Below are 18,571 nucleotides of genomic sequence, written 5' to 3' on the forward strand. Positions count from 1 at the left end.
CAAGTGGCCAGAGGGCTTTACAAACTTTGGGCCAAATGAAGACCTCACTGCGGATGTACATTGTACACACAGGAAAACACACAGGCAGCACGGGATCTGAAATGAAGTGCCATCTTCTCACATTGAATAAAATATCTGTGCCTCCATTTAGACACCCTGAATTTTCTTTTAAGAACCAAACACCTAACTGCACTGCCAAGCCTTGCACCGTTAGAGATACACAAGTCCAGGCAGACAGGAAAGCAGGAATGGATTGGAACAGGAAAGCAGCAACAATCATTCCTCTCCAAAGTCCAAGAGTCCTCATGAGGTGCCAGGGGAGCATCCCAAAATACACAACTGTGCACAGGGGCCTCTCATTTGAAAAGCAGTGGATGACTTCAGTGGGACCATAGGGAGCCACTGCTGATGGTTAAATAGGTTCCATACAGTATGTTGCCTTCAGCTGACCTTTTGCTGATGGTTAAGCCTCAGCTCAAACTGGTCCAGGGTGCCTGGTTCACAGTTCTCTTACACTATGCCATGTTATCTTTGGGACTTGCTGTACTTCACAATGGAATGACTGCCACAGCTCATGGTCCCAGGCTGTACAGGCAGGGCACTACGAGCCCCTCTCCCTCAGTGTTCAGTAAATAGCAGACTCTCATAAAGCTAGAGGAAGATGTTCATCAGCATTTTATATGGGTGAGCAGAGAATAAATTAATTCCTCCCTTTCCGTCTAACCCAGAGGTCCAATCTGCAAGCATCTGTAGGACAACCTGGAAGGGGGTTTCCTTCGTGCCTTCCCTTCTAAAATTCAGAGAAGCCAACACAGAGAAGTCCATGAGAGTGCAGCTAAGGCAGCAAGGGGAGGGAGAAAAAGAAAACAGTGATCCATGATGGTCCTGATGCATTAAAAAATAACTACTACTCCCTTAGAACCACCATGTGCTCTGAAAACCCTGGTCCAAATACCCTTGGTCAGTAATCAACATCCCATATGTCATCCAGGCATCTTCAAGGCTCACAACATCCTCACACTGTATACCGTGATCCTGCTCTGGACTCCAGGACTCTGAGTCTGCTGCATCACTGATCTTCAGAATCCAGAAAGTGGCATTCACAGGATCTGTCTCTGCCTACCTTACCCCAGAATTTGTGACTGTGGGATGACTACAGGATTTGAAGCAGAGCTGCAAAGGCACATGGGAGCCAAGGAGAGAAATTGAGAAATGTGGGCCAAGTGAAGTTAGAACAACACTGTAAGCCATGAGACAGCTCCACAGAAAGATCAGGAACTTCAGTTCTTACAGCTTCATGGTTTAAGAATAGCAATTTAAAAGATGCTAAAAAATGATCAAAAGAAGTACGTTCCTCCCACGCACAGTAGTCTTTCTTACAGATACAGGATGATGCTGGCAGAAGAAACAAATACAAAGATGGAGATGGACTTACTGTTTACAGTAAACACCCAATGATGTAAAAGTTCATGCTAACAACACTGTCAGAGAACAGACAAACCTTCTGGTAGACTCTATCAGAGATCATTATAGGGGCACACTCACTCCTATGTTGGCTTCTGATGGGACGTTTCACCATGGATTAGGCTCTACAGCAAAGAGGTCAACTGAACCACTCGGACCACATTCAGCTGAACTACTATGACACCCTAAACTCTCCTCCACCTATAATCTCCCTGATGCCTATATTACCTTTCACTCCCCTTTCAGTGACTCCTCTGTCTTACAACCTTTTGGCTACTTTCCAACAGCTGCTGCCACAGAGGCTGGATGGAAAGTCTCTGTCCTCAGCCCATTTCCTAGGGGCAGATCTTTTACACCAGGGATTCCCGAAATTCAAGGACCACTGTGGGTAACAGCATCTCCTGACTCAATGACTAGGGCAGACACATGCTGAAAGGGGTGTTCAACAGATGGGGCAGTGTTTGTACCCCATTTTGGACATTGCGCACTACTGATGGTACATGTAGCAGCAGGATCTCCTATTTATCTTGCCTCCCTGCCCCCAGCACACGGGGGAAAAAGCTGGACCCTCAGTGTCCATCTGCTCATGGGGGTCTCCTCTGCCTTTGTGGCTGATTGTAATGCTTATATCATATGTCTCCACAAGGCTTTGGTATACTTTGAGTGTTGCCACAATGCAACCACTTGAAAGGCATCATTTTGAGGACACAGACCATGATGACAGCACACTTCACTGCTGAAGCACCAGGTCTCAGCTGCCTCTGGGAAATGGCTGCTTGGAATTGGCTACCAGCACCAATCTGCTGCCAAGCTCTGCTGAGAAACACACAGTTTGTGCAGAAGCTGCTGTGGGAGGACAGAGCTCGCAGAGGCACACTTTGACATTTGACAGCAAAATGTCAAGAGAGCTGACACGCAGCCATTTCCCAGCTGTTTCTCTGGAGCCCTGGCTGCACCATGCAGCTCTGCACAGCTATTTGGTTTCAGTGGCAGCACAGACTCCCTGGATGGGCTGTGATTCATTGGTTGTCACAGATGCTGCAGCAGATGGAGCCCACTCTGCCTGTACCCACAGCCTGCTTCCAGCACAAGGTTCTGAGGTCCCATACCACAGGCAGCACGCAGCCAACTCCTGCAGGGAGCCATTCTGGCAGATTTCCTAGGGATATGCATCATTTTTATTGTGCCCTAGATACCCCTCTCTCTCTTGGGACACCTCTCTTGGCTTCCTCCTGTTTTAGAGATGCAAGTAGCCTGGCAGCGGCCAGTGCAGGGATTATTCAGTTCCCAACGACAGAGCATTTCCCCTTGGCTCTCCCTCTCTGATTCTGGATCCTTCCTCTTCTGTTCAGGGTTTGGTAGGCTGGCATTGACACAAGCATAAAATCCAGCAAGCAGAGTAGTTGCCGATTCTGCTGGCTTTAATCAGCTGTTTGTAAAGCATTAACATCCCTTTGCAAGGGGATGTTTCCAGACGTGGGGATAGCAGTTAGTACCTGAACATTTTTTGCCAACTTAGTTCATTCTTCTTATTTATCGTTTGTAACAGCACAAGCCCACAGTGTGCTGAATCCCACTCTACCCTACACATACAACAGCAAACACAGCATCCAGCAGTGATCCCTGCCTAGAAAAGCATGTCGTGGCAGTGCGAGGCAGGGAGGCACACAGGGAGCACAATGACTCCAGACAGATCAGTAGAACAGCCATTTTGATGGCAAATGCCAAAATTCATTGCCTTCTCTATACCGACACCATCTGCTACTACATGGGAAATGTGGGTTGTTTATTCGGCTCTTTCTTGAGGTGCAAAGGGCCACACATTTAATTACCTGTGGATGTTTCACTACAGTCAAGTGAAATTGCTAATGCAGAGCAGAGAAGGATGTCTTTTTTTGTGAGACATCTATGGTGTGGCGTGGAATTGCTTCAGAATGCTTGTACCTTCATGTTTATATATACACGGGAAAAACTCATTAGCCACAGCAAAGCTAAGTGGCTAAGTAGCGGGAAAGAAGTGTCGAGCAACAAAGGGTGTTTCACGACTGATATGAGAGTTAGCTGCCTGCCAGGCTGTGCCTGTGCTTTAGGAAGCAGGCAGCATGCTGCAGATAACAGGGTCACACGGTACCTTGGCAGAACTGAGCCCTTCAGGCTCTGCACCTCATGTCTTTAAGTTCTTGCTGAGCATTACATAAAGGCCCCCAAATCCCTCCTCTGTCCTACCTTCAAAGACTGAGGATATTGGGCTAATTTAAGGGTGGTCAGTGCAGCTCTGTGGCTTCTGGATTACAGCCTGCCTCTGCAATACTGGCGAGGAGTAGAAGTCATCAAAGAGAGCTCCAAACTGACCTGCAAGGGTTTGCTTCAATTAGAGGAGGTGATGTGTTAGGTGTGTTGGTCACATAACTCCAGGCATATCCTGTCATCTGTTACCACTCTGGCCACACTTTTGTAGTTCCATTGCTAATTACTTAATGCCATACTCTGCCCAGTGCCCTCAGCAGCACGTGTAGGGTGACTGGGTTTAACACACAGCGATTCAAATTTGCTCACAAAATGTAATGTAATACTGAGGGACGCATGTAGAGATTTAAGAAAGAAATGTGACTTAAACGCCAAAAAAATGCACACATAGCACAAAAGATGAAGAGGCAGGAGCAAGATCATCCAAACTATCAGCTGGAGGCAATGCTGACTTTTCAGAGACTGGCTTTTCAGAACTAATTAGTGTTTCTACAAATCTCAGTCACTTCATCTATGAAATTGAATGCCCTGTGGAAACCTTTAGCTGTGAGAGTTCTTGCGGGCTCTTTCAAAATGGCTTTGGTTTCACCGTCATCAACATCTTCCTCAGAAAGACCAAGATCCAACACGCCACTCAAGGGTGAAAGATTGAAAACTGGGGTTAAAAGCTGGGCATTCAGTTTATAGATGAAACAGCAAAAATCCTTTTGTATTGGAGCTGCTTGTTCTTTGAGGGTTGTTCCATGCGAATCCCTGGCTCTTACAGAGCATTCGCATTAACGTGCCTGAGAGAAGCCACACAGCTCTCTCACACAGAAACAAGTATGAGCAGAAATGCTGCAATAAGCCATAGTTTGTGTGAACTTGCAGACAGGGGTACAATACAGACATCTCTTTGCTCCACAGGGACAGATATATTCAGTTTACTCCCTCTAAGCCTGCTTTCAGGCAAAAAGGCTGGGAGAGGGAATCCAAACTGAAAGGCACTGTTCAGACAGGGGGAAAATCACAGGACTCAATTATTCTAGCACCAGCTTCCAGGATCCCACTAACACAGTTTGTCCATGCCTCAGCTTTACCACTCCAAAAGCTGCCAGAAACTACTGAATGGTTTTTAAAAAACTTAACAGGAGAATTACAGAAAGCTGGAGGGCATTTGGGAAGCAGTGTGAGTGACGAGGATGGGGTGAGAGCCACAGGATGAGTGACCAAGGGACCATCTGAACCACCAGGGTGAGTAAGAAGAGGGTGGAGACGAGGAAGCCTGTAAGTTGTTGTAGGGTGGGACTAGCTAGTGGTGTTTGTTGGGACATCCATTTATTTGTCGACAGCTAATACATTTCTGCCAAATTCACCTCTCCATTAAATGCTTTAGGAAATCAACTAGCACATTTAATGACAGAAAAGGTGTAAAATAAAACATAGTTGTTGACTCTTCCTAAACTCCCAGCTCTCCTCCCTTGCCTTGGAGTGCAAGGCACATAGTGAAGGTGGTCTGCCTGGTCCCAGGGTGAACATGCCAGCACCCAGAGTTTAACGTGATCTGTGGCAAGATAGAAAGACTAAATACTTCCTACATTTCTGTCTCAGCTCAGGCTGGTTCCTCTTGTGATGATGAGCAAACAGTGATTCCTGAAATGACCACTTCTCTTTTTTTTCCACAGTGAAGTGCTGCCCGGGTCAAGGCTTTTTCCAGTGGTTTCCAGGACAGCCTGAATAAGCCTGTGATTAATGTATCATTACATCCTAGAACTGTATAGGATTACGATGTGATCAAAATGGAAACTGCTGCATGTGATGATCAATCCCAGCCCTTGCACTTGTGGCGGCAAGGAGCTGCGCGGGTCAAGGAGCTGCGCTGGTCAGAAACAAGGGGCTCATCTCTTGCCAGCAGAGATGAGTGGGCACATGAGATGAATATAAGCAATAGCCAGCATGTTTATTCGTGCTGATGACACAACGAGCATGAGTAAAAGAAATCCCAGCTACTTTGGCCATTTTGAGTTACACAAGACATTAGAAATAGCTCAAGCAGCGGATCTATACCGGCTAAACAGGAGCTGGACAGTGACTGAATCAGTCTCTCCCATTTCTGTGCTCTCTTGCTCCGTGACTCATCATCTGGCATGTGGCACTCAGCAGGAGCCACTTATAGGCCATGACTCATGAGCGAGAATTGAGCATCGCATCAGGCCGAGGTGATCTGGGTTGGAACCTGCTCCTCCTCCTCCCCACCAGCCCTCCTCTGGCCCAGCCCCCACCACATATGCTCCTAATAGCCATATGCAAATCCACAGAGGAAGAAAAGACTCTGACGTTTCTAGCTGCTAATATCACACCAAAATTGCTTCTGAATTAAACTGCAGACACAGCAAATCCTTTCTTATCACAAACACTCTAGTAGCAGCAGCAACAGCAGGAGGGACGACACATCTGTAGCACCTTTCTGCCTGAGCCCTCTGAAAGTGTACTAAAGGTACTAGAAGAACTCAAATTGCAAAAATCCTTCCTGACGCATGGATCTGTCTGGGTGCTGGAGCCTGGCTGCTGTGTTATTCCCAGAGTAGTCAAGAACCCATTCAGGAAAAAAAAAAATCCTATCAGGAAATGACATTGCTGGCCAGAATCAGTACCTAAGAAGCCAAGCTTAACTGCTCCTTAGTGGCCTAGCTTTGGACAGGGCTTAGCTGCAAACCAGGGCTGTGACTATTAGCTGGCTGCCTCCTGAACATGCTCCTACAGACCTGTCCAACTGAGGGCCCTGGGAACCAGAGGCTGCAGCTGAGTATTGACAGAAATATAGCCAGCAGTTGTGGGTGAATGGCACTCAAAGCCAGCAGAAGTGCAGACAAAAAAACAACGTAGAATGATTCCCAGGATGATGGGACAAGAAGCTTCTGATATGGGAATGAATCCTTGGATCATAGTGAGACTGTGTAAGATTAGAAACCACTCTTCTCATGGCGCAGCAGGTGTTCACAAGACCTCCCTATCTAATACAAGTCCATTAAGAATGCTTTTCTCTAGAAAAACAAAATCAAGGGCAACTGCTGCCACCAGCTCAGAACTATGAGGGAGCAGAAAGACGCAATGGACAGATGATCTTATTTAGCTTTCATAGATTAACTGCCACAGGGAAGTTTTGATTTCAGCACAGGAATCAAGACATCTGTGAAGTAAATCGGATGGGTAAAGCCCCTCCCTTCACCTCTGCCAGCAGAGTTCAGATGCTCTGCATGAGGTGTAATAACCCCAAAGTGGACAAATGAGTGACCAGACGCCCCATTCTCTGCCTGGCTCACAGGCAGCCTCCTCCACAGGGGAAGAGTTTAAATCTAGAAGCATGTTTCATAACACTCCCATAGCAAGTAAGGAGCCTATACAATCGTAATGGAACATATTTTTTTACATCCTTTGTAATGCCAATTTTTTTTTCTGAAATCTGTCAACTTTTGGAGCCTGTAACTTCCTTAGCTCCACACCTAATTACATGCCACTGTAGTATTAGTCCTTTTGAACATATGGGCATTTAGATTCATTGCTTGTCCTTGGGCTAGGACAGGGAGAGTATCATCTTCTCTATCACATTTGCCACCCCTTTGAGCAGTCACAAGTTTTTAATTGTGCTAAAAATCAAGAGTATTCTCTAATCCTTTGTCCAGTCATGAACCTCCCTACAAGTGTGTCCTCCCAATGTTTGGGTGTGTTTATATGACTGTATGGCAAGTGGCAAGGCAGAACTCAAGAGGATCTGGATGAAACCGCAGCATCAATTTACGTAACAGAGTATTTTCCATGCAACAGAACTAACAAAAGGCAAGCCAGAACCTTAATAAAATACTTATGAAGCAGACTATGCACTCCTAATGTTTACACATACTTCTGAGAGGACAAACTTATCCCTTGCAGGGGCTGGCAACCCAAACTAAACTCAGCTTGTAAAGCTCTGCTCAGGACAGTTTATTTTAGGATATTGCTCCACAAGTCAGCTCATGTGCTAATTAGGCTTGGAATGACTGGGCTCAACAGAGCATTAAGGGTCTAACTAACTAAATCTGATAAGCCTGGATTAACCAAGGTCTTCTGCTGAAGAAAGTATTGCTGGGCTGTAGAGGATGCACACACCTATTACTCACCATGAGAAAAAAAACAGGGCAAATGGGGATGATCCTTGGCTCTACTGGCAGAGCAGATCAGACTCCCAGGGGACACACAAAGTCTACTGGAGGAATGACTACTATGCTTCTAATCACTTCAAGGGTTTTCAAGAGGGCTGAAGAGCCATGTTAAGACTGCAGGCTCCTACATCTTCCTGGCTAGGACAAATTCACATTTGGACACCTCCTTTCTTGAATCCGTTGTGTCCTTTCTGCACCAGGTGTCTCAGAGCAAAGAATAAATACCTGCAACAAATGGGGAGGAACAATTTGCCTCTTGTAAGCCCTTGCAACGAAGCCTCAATTCAACCAGCAGGTTTCAAAACTCTGCAACTTCTGAGCACGTACTATAAATACAGAGGGTAGTCTTATTCACACAAATGCCAAGCCATGTGGGAACATTGCTGGGCTTTGAAGTTTGACAGTAAGATCTACGGACTAATTAATTACAGTACATGAAAATTATTCCTATTATCAGTTTTAAATAAGCCTCAATTTTGTGAGATATTTCCATGCTACAAGCAAAGCACTTCATAAATCATTATCGTCTTTCTCTAGAATATTCATTACTTCATACCACAAACCCTACAGTTTCCCATTTGACACAAATAATACCCATTTCTTCAGTCTCTCCTATTACAAGAGTTTTCCAGGACTTTGTGCTGTGTCCTGGGCAGTTTCTCAATTCCCTTCAGCTCTGCAGTCATCCTTCTGAGCTGGAGTGACTAACTGCACATAGTTTCCTAGTCAACAGCGGGATATTCCCTGCTTTCTGTATCAACATTAGAAGACTACCATAATTTTCCATTCCATTTCTTACATACTTTAACATTCATATGGAGATACCAAGTGTCACCTTTATGATCAGGGTGACATCCAGGTACTTTTTGCCATTTAATGACATTGGCTTAATGAGTTACAATCAATTTAATCAATTTAATCATTTGGAACCTGAAAAGGTACACTTTGTGGCCATCTTCTGTTCCATATTTTGCACAACTGAATCTCAAGCTCGAAAAATCAAGGTTTACAACAAGACTAGCCCAAAACAAATAAGGGGATTTTCCTTACATATCTGTTCTCTGAGGAAAGGAGTTTCTTGTTGCCATCACTGCAATGTTGGGTTTGGGTGGTTTCCTCCCTGAAGTTGCACAAATTCTTGATGTAGATGTGAGAGAAGATGTTTTCCATGTCACCATACAATTTTTTTTGTGGTTGTCCAAGAGATAAGAGGGTCCTCAATGTCTGACTAAGGTCTGGACTGAAGGATATTGTCCCTGGTGAATTTGCCTTATTAATCAGTGAGGTCTGCTGGATTGCCTCCATGAAAGAAGATTACCCTTCTCTTTTAATGTGCAAGCCAAAAGGTGGTTGTGGTTTTTTTCTTTTCAACCTCAACTTGTGCCAAAGCGAAAGCAGACAACAAGGCAGTAGACCAAAATATTGGCCATGGAACATAGGGGAATCACCTTTCAGTGCCTCCAGGACAAATCGAAATGCATTTCTTCAGTCCGGGGTGTTTCTCCACCTTTTAATACCAAATGATATCAACAACACAGCACCTCAGAGAGGTCAGAATTACAAAGATGGTGACATTGTCTAGGGTCTCCAAAACTTGTGCAAAGACAGCAATAGAAGCACAGGTAAGAGAAAACCCAATGAGTCAACAACCACTATCGGTTCATGATCAAGCATGAACTGAACAACATGTCACTAGAGTGTTGACACCTCTGTACACTAACCTCCATCATGTCACTGCTTGTCAGTGCTGGGACATACTTTTTTTCTGGCTGTTCCATGTCTTCTCCTTTTTTAGCATGCCATGAACCAGCTAGCCCTGCTGTACCAGAGTCTAGAGACCTCCAGGAATGTCTGAGGTCCCACTGTGCTCCACACAACCTCACCCTTCCTCTCTCCTAGTGCCTCCCCAAAACAGCCAGTCTAAGAGGAAACAGGGAAGGAAAGCACATGGGAACAAAAAGGCTCTCAGGCTTCCTGTAATAAGTAGTCACCACCTTCAGAGTGCTTTATAAATACAGTAATTATAAATAGCAAGTGTCTGCAGAAATGAAAATGAGGCATTTGACAAGAAGCTGAAGGCAAGGAAGAGACATCTGGGAAAGTGAGATGGCTCGACAGCCATTTCGAGCTCTATAATGTGCAGCTGGAGGACAAATCTCAGCAGCAGTAGATGCCACTGACTGTGGACAAGAGAGAACTGCTTATGACCAGTAGAAAATGTCTAAGTGCAGATTCATGCTGAAACCCCCTTGCTGTTCTTCTGAAGAGTCAAGCTACAATCACTGCTCACGATAAGCCACATTCAGGCAAGAAATCTCTTATAAGTGACTACAACAACTCACATACTAACAAGTATGGAGAGCTGGTGAAGGAGAGCTCAACCAGACTAAGCCAGACCCCAGAGCAGATGTGTCACCCCAGGTAATGATCATTAGAATGAATTAGGCAAAGCCAAGGAAGATGTGTGGACTAATAATATCTTGGGAACAGAGATATGAATTATTTATACCTCCCCTGGATCTTCTCATGTGTTAGTGGAAAATGTCTGAGGATGGCACTAAACAGAAAAATGTCAGGTAAGCAGACCCTGGAGCTAGCATCGCTGCAAAGAACAGAAATTTGCAGTAGCACAATGGTCCAGACAGGTCATTCTTCCTGCTGAGAAGGACATCTATGAGGAAAGCTATGCTATCTGAGTTTCACAGAAGACAGATGACAATGCAGCACAAGGCACTCATCACTACTTTTTGCCATGTGAACCCCAAAAAGGGACTAAAAGAAGGTGGCCTGATAGACTAGACCAAAGAGGGTTAAATAAGCATGCAGTTGCTTCTACACAAATGCAGACAGAGCAGAACAAAGAAGAGCCTGCCCACAGAAAGCATTTAGGTCACACTTTTCCAGAAATGATGGCATCTGGTGCCAGTTTACAATGAATAAGTCACAGTTCTGGAGTTAAAAAATCCTGTATGAGCAATTTAATGGCTTTCTATGATGGCGTAACTGCAGCAGTGGACATGGATAAACAGATGGATATGATCTATCTGGACTTCTGTAAAGCCTTTGATATGGTCCCCTACAACATCCTTCTCTCTAAATTGGAAAGAGATGGATTTGATAGGTGGACAGTATGGTGGATAAGAAACTGGTTGTATGGTTGTATTCAAAGAGTAGTGGTCAATGGCTCGACGTCCAGATGGAGATCCGTGATGAGTGGTGTCCCTCAGGGGTCCGTATTGGGACCAGTGCTGTTTAATATCTTTATCAGTGATATTGACAGTGAGATTGAGTGCACCCTCAGCAAGTTTGTGGATGACACCGAGCTGAGTGGTGCAGCTGGCACACCAGAAGGATGGGTCATCCAGAGGGACCTGGACAGACTGGAGAAGTGAGCCTCTGAGAACATCATGAGGATCAACAAGGCCAAGTGTAAGATCCTACACCTGGATTGGGGCAAGCCCCATTTTCAATACGCAATGAGGGGGTGATGTGATTGAGAGAAGCCCTGAAGAGAAGGACTTGGGGGTGCTGGTCGATGAGAAGCTCAACATGAGCCAGCAATGTGCACTCGCAGCCCGGAAGGCCAACTGTGTCCTGGGCTGCATCAAAAGAAGCGTGGCCAGCAGGGCGAGGGAAGGGATTCTGCCCCTCTGTTCCTCTCTTTGAGACCTCACCCAGAGTATTGTGTCCAGTTCTGGAATCTTCAACATAAGGAGGATATGGAGCGGTTGGAACAGGTCCAGAGGATGGCTACAAAGATGATCAGAGGGCTGGAGCACCTTCCCCACCAAGACAGGCTCAGAGAGTTGGGGTTGTTCAGCCTAGAGAAGGGAGGTTCAGAGGAGACCTTATAGCGACCTTCCAGTACCTGAAGGGGCTGCAGGAAAGCTGGAGAGGGGCTATTCATAAAGGCAGGTTGTGATAGGACAAGGGGGAACGTGTATAAACTGGAGAGGGACAGATTTAGACTGGACATTATGAAGAATTTCTTCACTATGAGAGTGGTGAGACAGTGGAACAGGTTGCCCAGGGAAGTTGTGGCTGCCCCATCCCTGGAGGTGTTCAAGGCCGGGTTGGATGTGGCCTTGGGCAGCCTGATATAGTGGGATGTCCCTGCCCATGGCAAGTGGGTGGTGGAACTAGATGATCTTTAAGGCCCCTTCCAACCCAAACTGTTCTATGATTATAAAACAAACAGATGAGATTAGTCTAAAGTCAAATGGACTCCCTGCTTCCTTAAAGAGTAACACCTGAAAAGCCCATTCCTTGAAGGTCAGAAGAAGCTGAAAAATAAGATCTAAGTGGTGCTGAATTGGGTCTGTGTTAAACAACACTCAATTTATTCCTAGCGCTGAGGGTATCACAGTCAAGCAATTCATCAGATCAAAACTCATATGACCATTTGAGTTGTCATGAAAAACACATTTTCTTGCAACTGCCTACTATTTTTTTCTGGCATCAGTATGCAGGAGTGCTCCTAAGCATTTGCCAGAGCTGCAGATGCTCAGGTGACTCTCTTGCATATCTGGGAACCAGGGGAAGTCAGACTCTCCCAGTCTAGTACCTATACCTTGTCCATGTGTCTCACCCTTCTTCAAGAAGACAGCACAATCTAGTTTGAGGCAACAGTGGGTCCCAGGGAAGTATGAGGTCAAAATCTGCTGTATATTTGCCAAGGCCTTCCCTACGGCCTCTATTCCACCCCGTCTCCGCCCTCCCCTGTAACTTCCAGAGAAGGAAATGTCCCCTTGCCAGAAGGAACTGCTGGCTCTTATCACTCTGAGATACCTGTGCCACTGGCCCAAGAAGCACAATAACAGGGCAGTGACACTTGCCCTCTACTTTCTGAGATCACCTGTGCTGGAGCAGAGAGGGAGATTGGTGGTAAAGCCAGTTTCCCATCACTTGCCAAATGTCAGTACAAAGCACTGCTGACATCACTCAAATATTTATTATTTATTATGCCCCCAGCCTCATACCCTCAGCACTGCACAAAGACCAACACACAGTCTCTTTCCCAGCAGTTCACTCAGTGAACCTGACCCAGAAGCCGCCATCACCTGTATTACAGCTACTCACCTACACTACAAACCTGCCTCCTGCCGTCTATGTATTTGCAAGAGTTAACAACTCTAATCCTCTTTTTCTTTCCCCCTATTTGCTGATATAGCCATCAGTTCCCTTGCCCAAATATCTTGCCCCAGATATCTGCATGCATCTGACAGATAGAAAAAAACATTGTCTACTTGACCCTGAGGCTGCAACACAACAATGGTGGGGAGAAGAAGAGTCTGTAGACAAGCCTGCTCTTGTACTCATCTTAACAGATATGTCCTGCTTGGAACCATTTCTTTCAGAAAATGAAGATTAAAATCATTTCATCAAGAGAGAAAACTGGAGCAGAATCGGGAACTACAGCCATCTTGACAGCCCGCTTATTTCTCTTTGGAGAGGAACCAAGTTTCACTTGAGTGCTAGGGCATGCAGGGAACCTGCTCAGCAGATAACATGACAAATCCCTGCTAAGACTAGTCACCAACACAGCTGCCATTGATCATTGCGGTGGATTTCACCCCCTGCCAGCCAAGTTCCCTCAGCTCCTTCAAGCCTTATCCTGCAGCCTTTCACACAGCTCTGGAATGGGGTGAACTTCTGGCCCTTCAGGACTTACAAACTAGACTGCCAGAAGCACTTTATCCACATCAGGATTCTTCCCACAACAAAGCACAGGTAGCAGAGAAGGGAGCTTTCCCACTGCCAGCTGGATTTCAATGGCTTCCACAACATGTGAACAAAATCTCCTTGTTGTAAACAAAATCTCCTTGTTAAGGACTATCCTGAGATTCCACAGCTGACAGCAGAGGTGGGAAGGGGCACCTCCAATCCTCCATGTTTCACCCACCTGCACAGATCTCTGCACCTCTCACTTTTGGTTCATTTTTTTTTCTGGGTTTAACCAGTGCTCAGATCCATCACAACCTTGCCTACCAAGAACAGTTACCACACAGCATCCACAACATAGAAGTGGCTTTGGATCGAATATCTCAAGCTGACCCAGTTGCTATTAGACAGAAGGGTAAAAAGCAGACAGCTCTGTCAAGAAACCTCTTTAATTTTTAAAGAGCAGATCTCTGGCATATCAGAGAGAGCAGTTATGAAGTCAATAAGAACAAAGAGCTTGGAGATGTACATCAGAAAAGACTTTGAATATACATCATAAGTAGAAAAAAAAAATCTGGAATCACCAAGCAAGGTGAGGAAATTAGAAAAACAGGGCTGCTGACCAACCTGAATGAATAACCACATCATGAAGGATATCAGAGGTAAGTGAAACAGCATCTTTGGTGCTGTTTTGGCAAGAAGATGAATTCCGAAGCTGCAGTGATAACAGGTTATATAATACTGAGGAAAGAGGGTACAGAAAAGGAAATGAGCTTTTGAAGTGGGAACAAATTCAAGAAGATGAATGCATTCAAGTCAGGGGGACAAGATATTCTTGATCCCAGAACAATGAAAGAATAAGTTGCATCACAGCAGCTAGCAACAGAGCTTTTGATAAGAACACCCATGTGGAAAGAGAGGAAGGGGGAGAAGCTGCGTGGCTGGCCAATAATAAAAGCAAAATCTGTACCTGTTCCAAAAGAGGAAGGAAATTGACACAGGTTAGATCTATCGACCTGCCCTTAATTCAATGTAAGGCTTTCAGAGAACATTGGAAAATAATAATAAGACTGGGAAATAAATGAAAAATGGGTCAAAACACAACACAGGTTGTTAAAGGTGGATTACTCTCCGGCTTTCAGGAATAATACCAGAGTGACACCTTGACTCACTAGGAGCATCAGACTGGAAGAAAATTAAGATCTCTGGGACAGAGAATTCATTTTATGTTTGCTGTCACAGCAAACAGAGAATTCATTTTATGTTTGCTGTCACAGCCCCAGACACCTGAGAGATGGCAATGGAGCCACAGGCAGGCCATTCCTGAGTCCATGGCATATTCTTCTCAGCCACCTGTTCTTTCTGGAATGCAGGTCCAGGCTCCTTGTATCCAGAGATCCAGCTGCACTTTATCTCTAGCATTCTGCAGTGATGCAATGAGGGAGGCATACGGCAGCAATTTTATCTCCTGTGAATCACTTCAGTCAGCTCCAGTCACCAGAAGCTCTTGCCCATCTTTTAAGCATCTCAAGGCAGAGATTATCTGTGCACTCTCACTGCTTAACAGATGCTGTTGTAAGAGTGGCACCTACTACCTAGGCACAGCCTGCGTGGCTTAGGGACCCTTGCTGTCTGACACAGCGAAGGTTGCAATCACCTTCTTTTTATTTCTTTAAGCAAGCATTGTACACTCAAACTAGACATTTTTTCTTCTACACCCCCACACAAGTATGTGTATTCTGCATAGATAAGTAACGTCGTATATCCTGTTCTCCAGCCCACAGTGCACCTACAAACACACACATGTACTGTTGTCACCTTGCACCAAGTTACCTGCAGGAGCCTGTTCTGCAGCAGCACCACAAATGCAGTCTGGTACCTACCCTGCTCACATCAGGCTGGGTGGGACAGACACCTGGAGACACGGAGGGTTTCCAGGGTGAGATAGGGATGAGAAGGACCTGCAGTGCAGGAATTCCTATGAGTGCTTCCAGGACTTGTCATAGAGCTGTAAGCAGAATGCACTCTTCTTCGTGCATTTCCTGGAAGCCCTTTCCTTTTCACCCAACACCCTGCACTGAAACTCTGTGTTTATTTTCTTCCCCAGACGTCGTGGCCAGAGAGCCTTGCAGCTCCATAGGGATGGACAAGGAGCACCCAGTTGAGAACCTGTAGCAGCAAAATGGTTCCTTCAGAAAACCGCTGCAGAGAAGGCTGTACTGAGGCTCACTCCCACCTCAACAAGCCCCTTGAGGCAGCACATAGCACTGAGCGTTTCAGGGAACACAGAGAGAGGCTGGAGAATGACAGTACAATAGACACATTTAAATTCCCTGACAAGTTCCTCCCCTGTGCCCTCTACTGCTGGTGACTCAGAACCCTCTGTTCCTCCAGCTCTGCAATGCCCCTCACATTTGCCCCTTCTGCTCCAAGGTTCCTCTGCAGCTCTGTCAAACATTTACCATTTTATCTACATATTTCCTGTTGCTCCTGACAGGCCTAAGGATGCTTTCTTGGAATTATTCTCATAACATTGGCAAACTGCAGAAAGGTTAAACCTGCCAAGTTTGCACATATATAATGCTTTAGGTGTCTAGTGGTAGAAAAGCAGGCCTCTACTTCCCCCACGCTCCATACACCTCTGACACTCATCAATCCAGACCCTGCAGGATCTTCCTCAAGGACCAATGTTAATGTAATTCTTACTAACACCACATTCCCCCAACACACCTGCACTTGCGACTCCATGTACTCGGAATCTTTCATAACCCCAAAAGATTGCACCTGCTACTTCATTACGTCCTTTTGTTACTACATTCTCATGTGTACATTTGCCTACAGCCAAGTCACTGTACCACGCAGACGGAAATCTCATTCTTTTATACCTTTGTCTTATTGTTCCCACGGACTGTTATCTTAAACATTGCCCCTCTGGCATCTGTACCCCTGTGCCACACATACCCTTCTTTTTGTTCAAGCCCTTCTCCCTGTGTTTTTGCAGAGGCAATTTGATGGAAGGATTTGTGCAGAGGGTGGGGGAGGGAAAGCAGGGAGGGAAAACAGGGATTTGGCTATAACAAGACCACATAATTAAGCTCTAGTAACTGTTACCCAGCCTGGACCCCTCATTTTAGTAATTAAAAGCATTAATTCCTCCATTCCTAGATAACTTTTCTCATCTGATCCGTGAGGGAGGCAGAGAGAAATAAAGCATCCATTTACACAGCCAGCACAGACACACCCTGGGCGACACAAAGGACTAGAGTCTGTACAGAGCCTGATGCATCTCTTAGCAGAAGAGCAGGTTTTTTATCTGTCACAATATTTCATCTAAAGACCTTTAAGCAACTGATTTTCCAATATTTAAAAAAAAAAAAGAAAGAAAGGAAAAAAGAAAGGAAAAAACCCCAAATAAAAGCCATACTGACAGCAATCTTTCCTCTGTCTGTGTCCTTTGTTTCTGTGTTTTCATGGAAGCACCGTCTGTCAAAACAGCTTTTGAGCTGCACAACAGCAGCACTGCCAGTGATGCACAGAGAGCATGGTAGCTGGCAGGACCAAAACAACCAGTGTGGGCTTGGCTGTTATGGCAGGCACAATGGAGAGCTATGCGACTGCATTGTCAGGCTGAAGCACAGCTCGCCTCTGCACAACCACCCCTGGACATGACAGCCCTATTTCATAACTACAATGGACAAAACTGCATTCTGCACAGCAACACCAGCCTCCTCATTAGCTTGCATCCATTATATTCACAGTAGCTCCAAAGCAACACAGCCTTTAAAGAGACAAAGCAATCCTAAAACCTATAAGCTTTATCGGGTAGCTGGCAATCTCTACAAAAAGAAAACAGCCACTTTGCAGACAAACAGCCTGAAAACCATCAGTGCAACTAATGCCCACCCCATCATTTCTCCATCTCACCTTTCCACAGATCTTCTCTTCCCCGTCTCCTGTCACTGAACATGCTCTGCTCTGTCACTGCTGAGCACTCAGATTCTAGTGGGCTCCGTGCTCTGTCACGAGGATGCTGTGGGAAACACAGAGTCCATTTTTTTTAATTTGTTTTTTTTAACAGCTGCATCCCTGGCAATGCAGAAGGTCTGCGCAATCACATCTCCAATGCTCCTGCTGCTGCTGCTGCTGCTGCTGTGACGTTGCTGCGCGTGAAGGAGCAAGCATGCCCAGAGCACCGCCGCTCCACTTGCAATCAGTCTCTGCAGGACCTCAGACAAGACAGGGGATGGGAGGGAGCAGAGAAGGAGAGGAGGGGACAAGTAGAGCTGGAAGAAGGAAGATTGATTCTTAGAGGGAAATCAGGAAGGTAGCATGAAGCAAAATAAAAAGAATTAAGCCCATGTCTTAAAGCAGAGCTGCATCATCTGATTCTGTGAGGAGCTTGAGTTTCAGATACTGTGTGGTTGCAGGCTGTCTGATCTCTTCTCTTGGCTTTGCAAAATGAACTGCAGTGCTATGTTCCTACCATTGATAATGGCAAATTCGGAGACAAAATGCCAGTCTGCAGAGCAACACACAGCAGGAGGAGGATGGAAGGACTTATAACTGAGATATCGGGAAAACTACAAGAAGCTTCTTGAAGCTTCTTTTGCATTTCTCTAGTGTCTTGTCCTAAAGAGCTTCATTAACAGTATCTACACAGCATCCCTGAAATGCAGCCACCCCCAGAGCAAGATGCAACTGCCAGCACTTCCCCCAGTGCCGAATCCATCTGGCAGGGGCAGGATGTCTGCAGTCCTTGCTGTCACAAGGAATCTCAAATCATGACTGGATTAACTGTTAGCTACAGCTTCTGATTCAAGCACCACCCATAACCTGGGCTAAATCCCAGCACCTCTGCAAAGCAATCCACAGAGATCCTCCTTCCCGAAATAAAGGATCACCACCTGCAAAAACCCAGCCTCTCTTGTTGTCCTGGAGCTGTGTAAAATGATTTTTCCACCATTCTTCTTTCAACAGAGGCAGTTGCAAACTGCTCCGTAGGCAAGACAGTAGCTTCACCA

At 45.7% G+C, this 18,571-nt stretch overlaps 1 protein-coding gene across 7 annotated transcripts in view; it reads right to left on the minus strand.

Moving 5' to 3' along the window:
• RUSC2 (RUN and SH3 domain containing 2) overlaps positions 1 to 18,571 on the minus strand; it is a 63,362-nt gene that overhangs the window by 18,283 nt on the left and 26,508 nt on the right. For 2 of the 7 annotated variants that reach the window (XM_054054296.1, XM_054054295.1), the window contains exon 2: positions 17,475 to 17,580. The exons of 3 other annotated variants lie outside the window; for them this stretch is intronic. The gene's annotated coding sequence lies outside the window, so the exon portion shown is untranslated. Of the gene's footprint in view, positions 1 to 17,474; positions 17,777 to 18,571 lie in introns of those variants that run through there. 2 more of the 7 variants (XM_054054300.1, XM_054054302.1) reach the window with 2 other exon arrangements.

Source organism: Cuculus canorus, chromosome Z, assembly GCF_017976375.1.
Source record: "Cuculus canorus isolate bCucCan1 chromosome Z, bCucCan1.pri, whole genome shotgun sequence".
In the NCBI taxonomy this organism is placed as follows: Eukaryota; Metazoa; Chordata; class Aves; order Cuculiformes; family Cuculidae; genus Cuculus; species Cuculus canorus.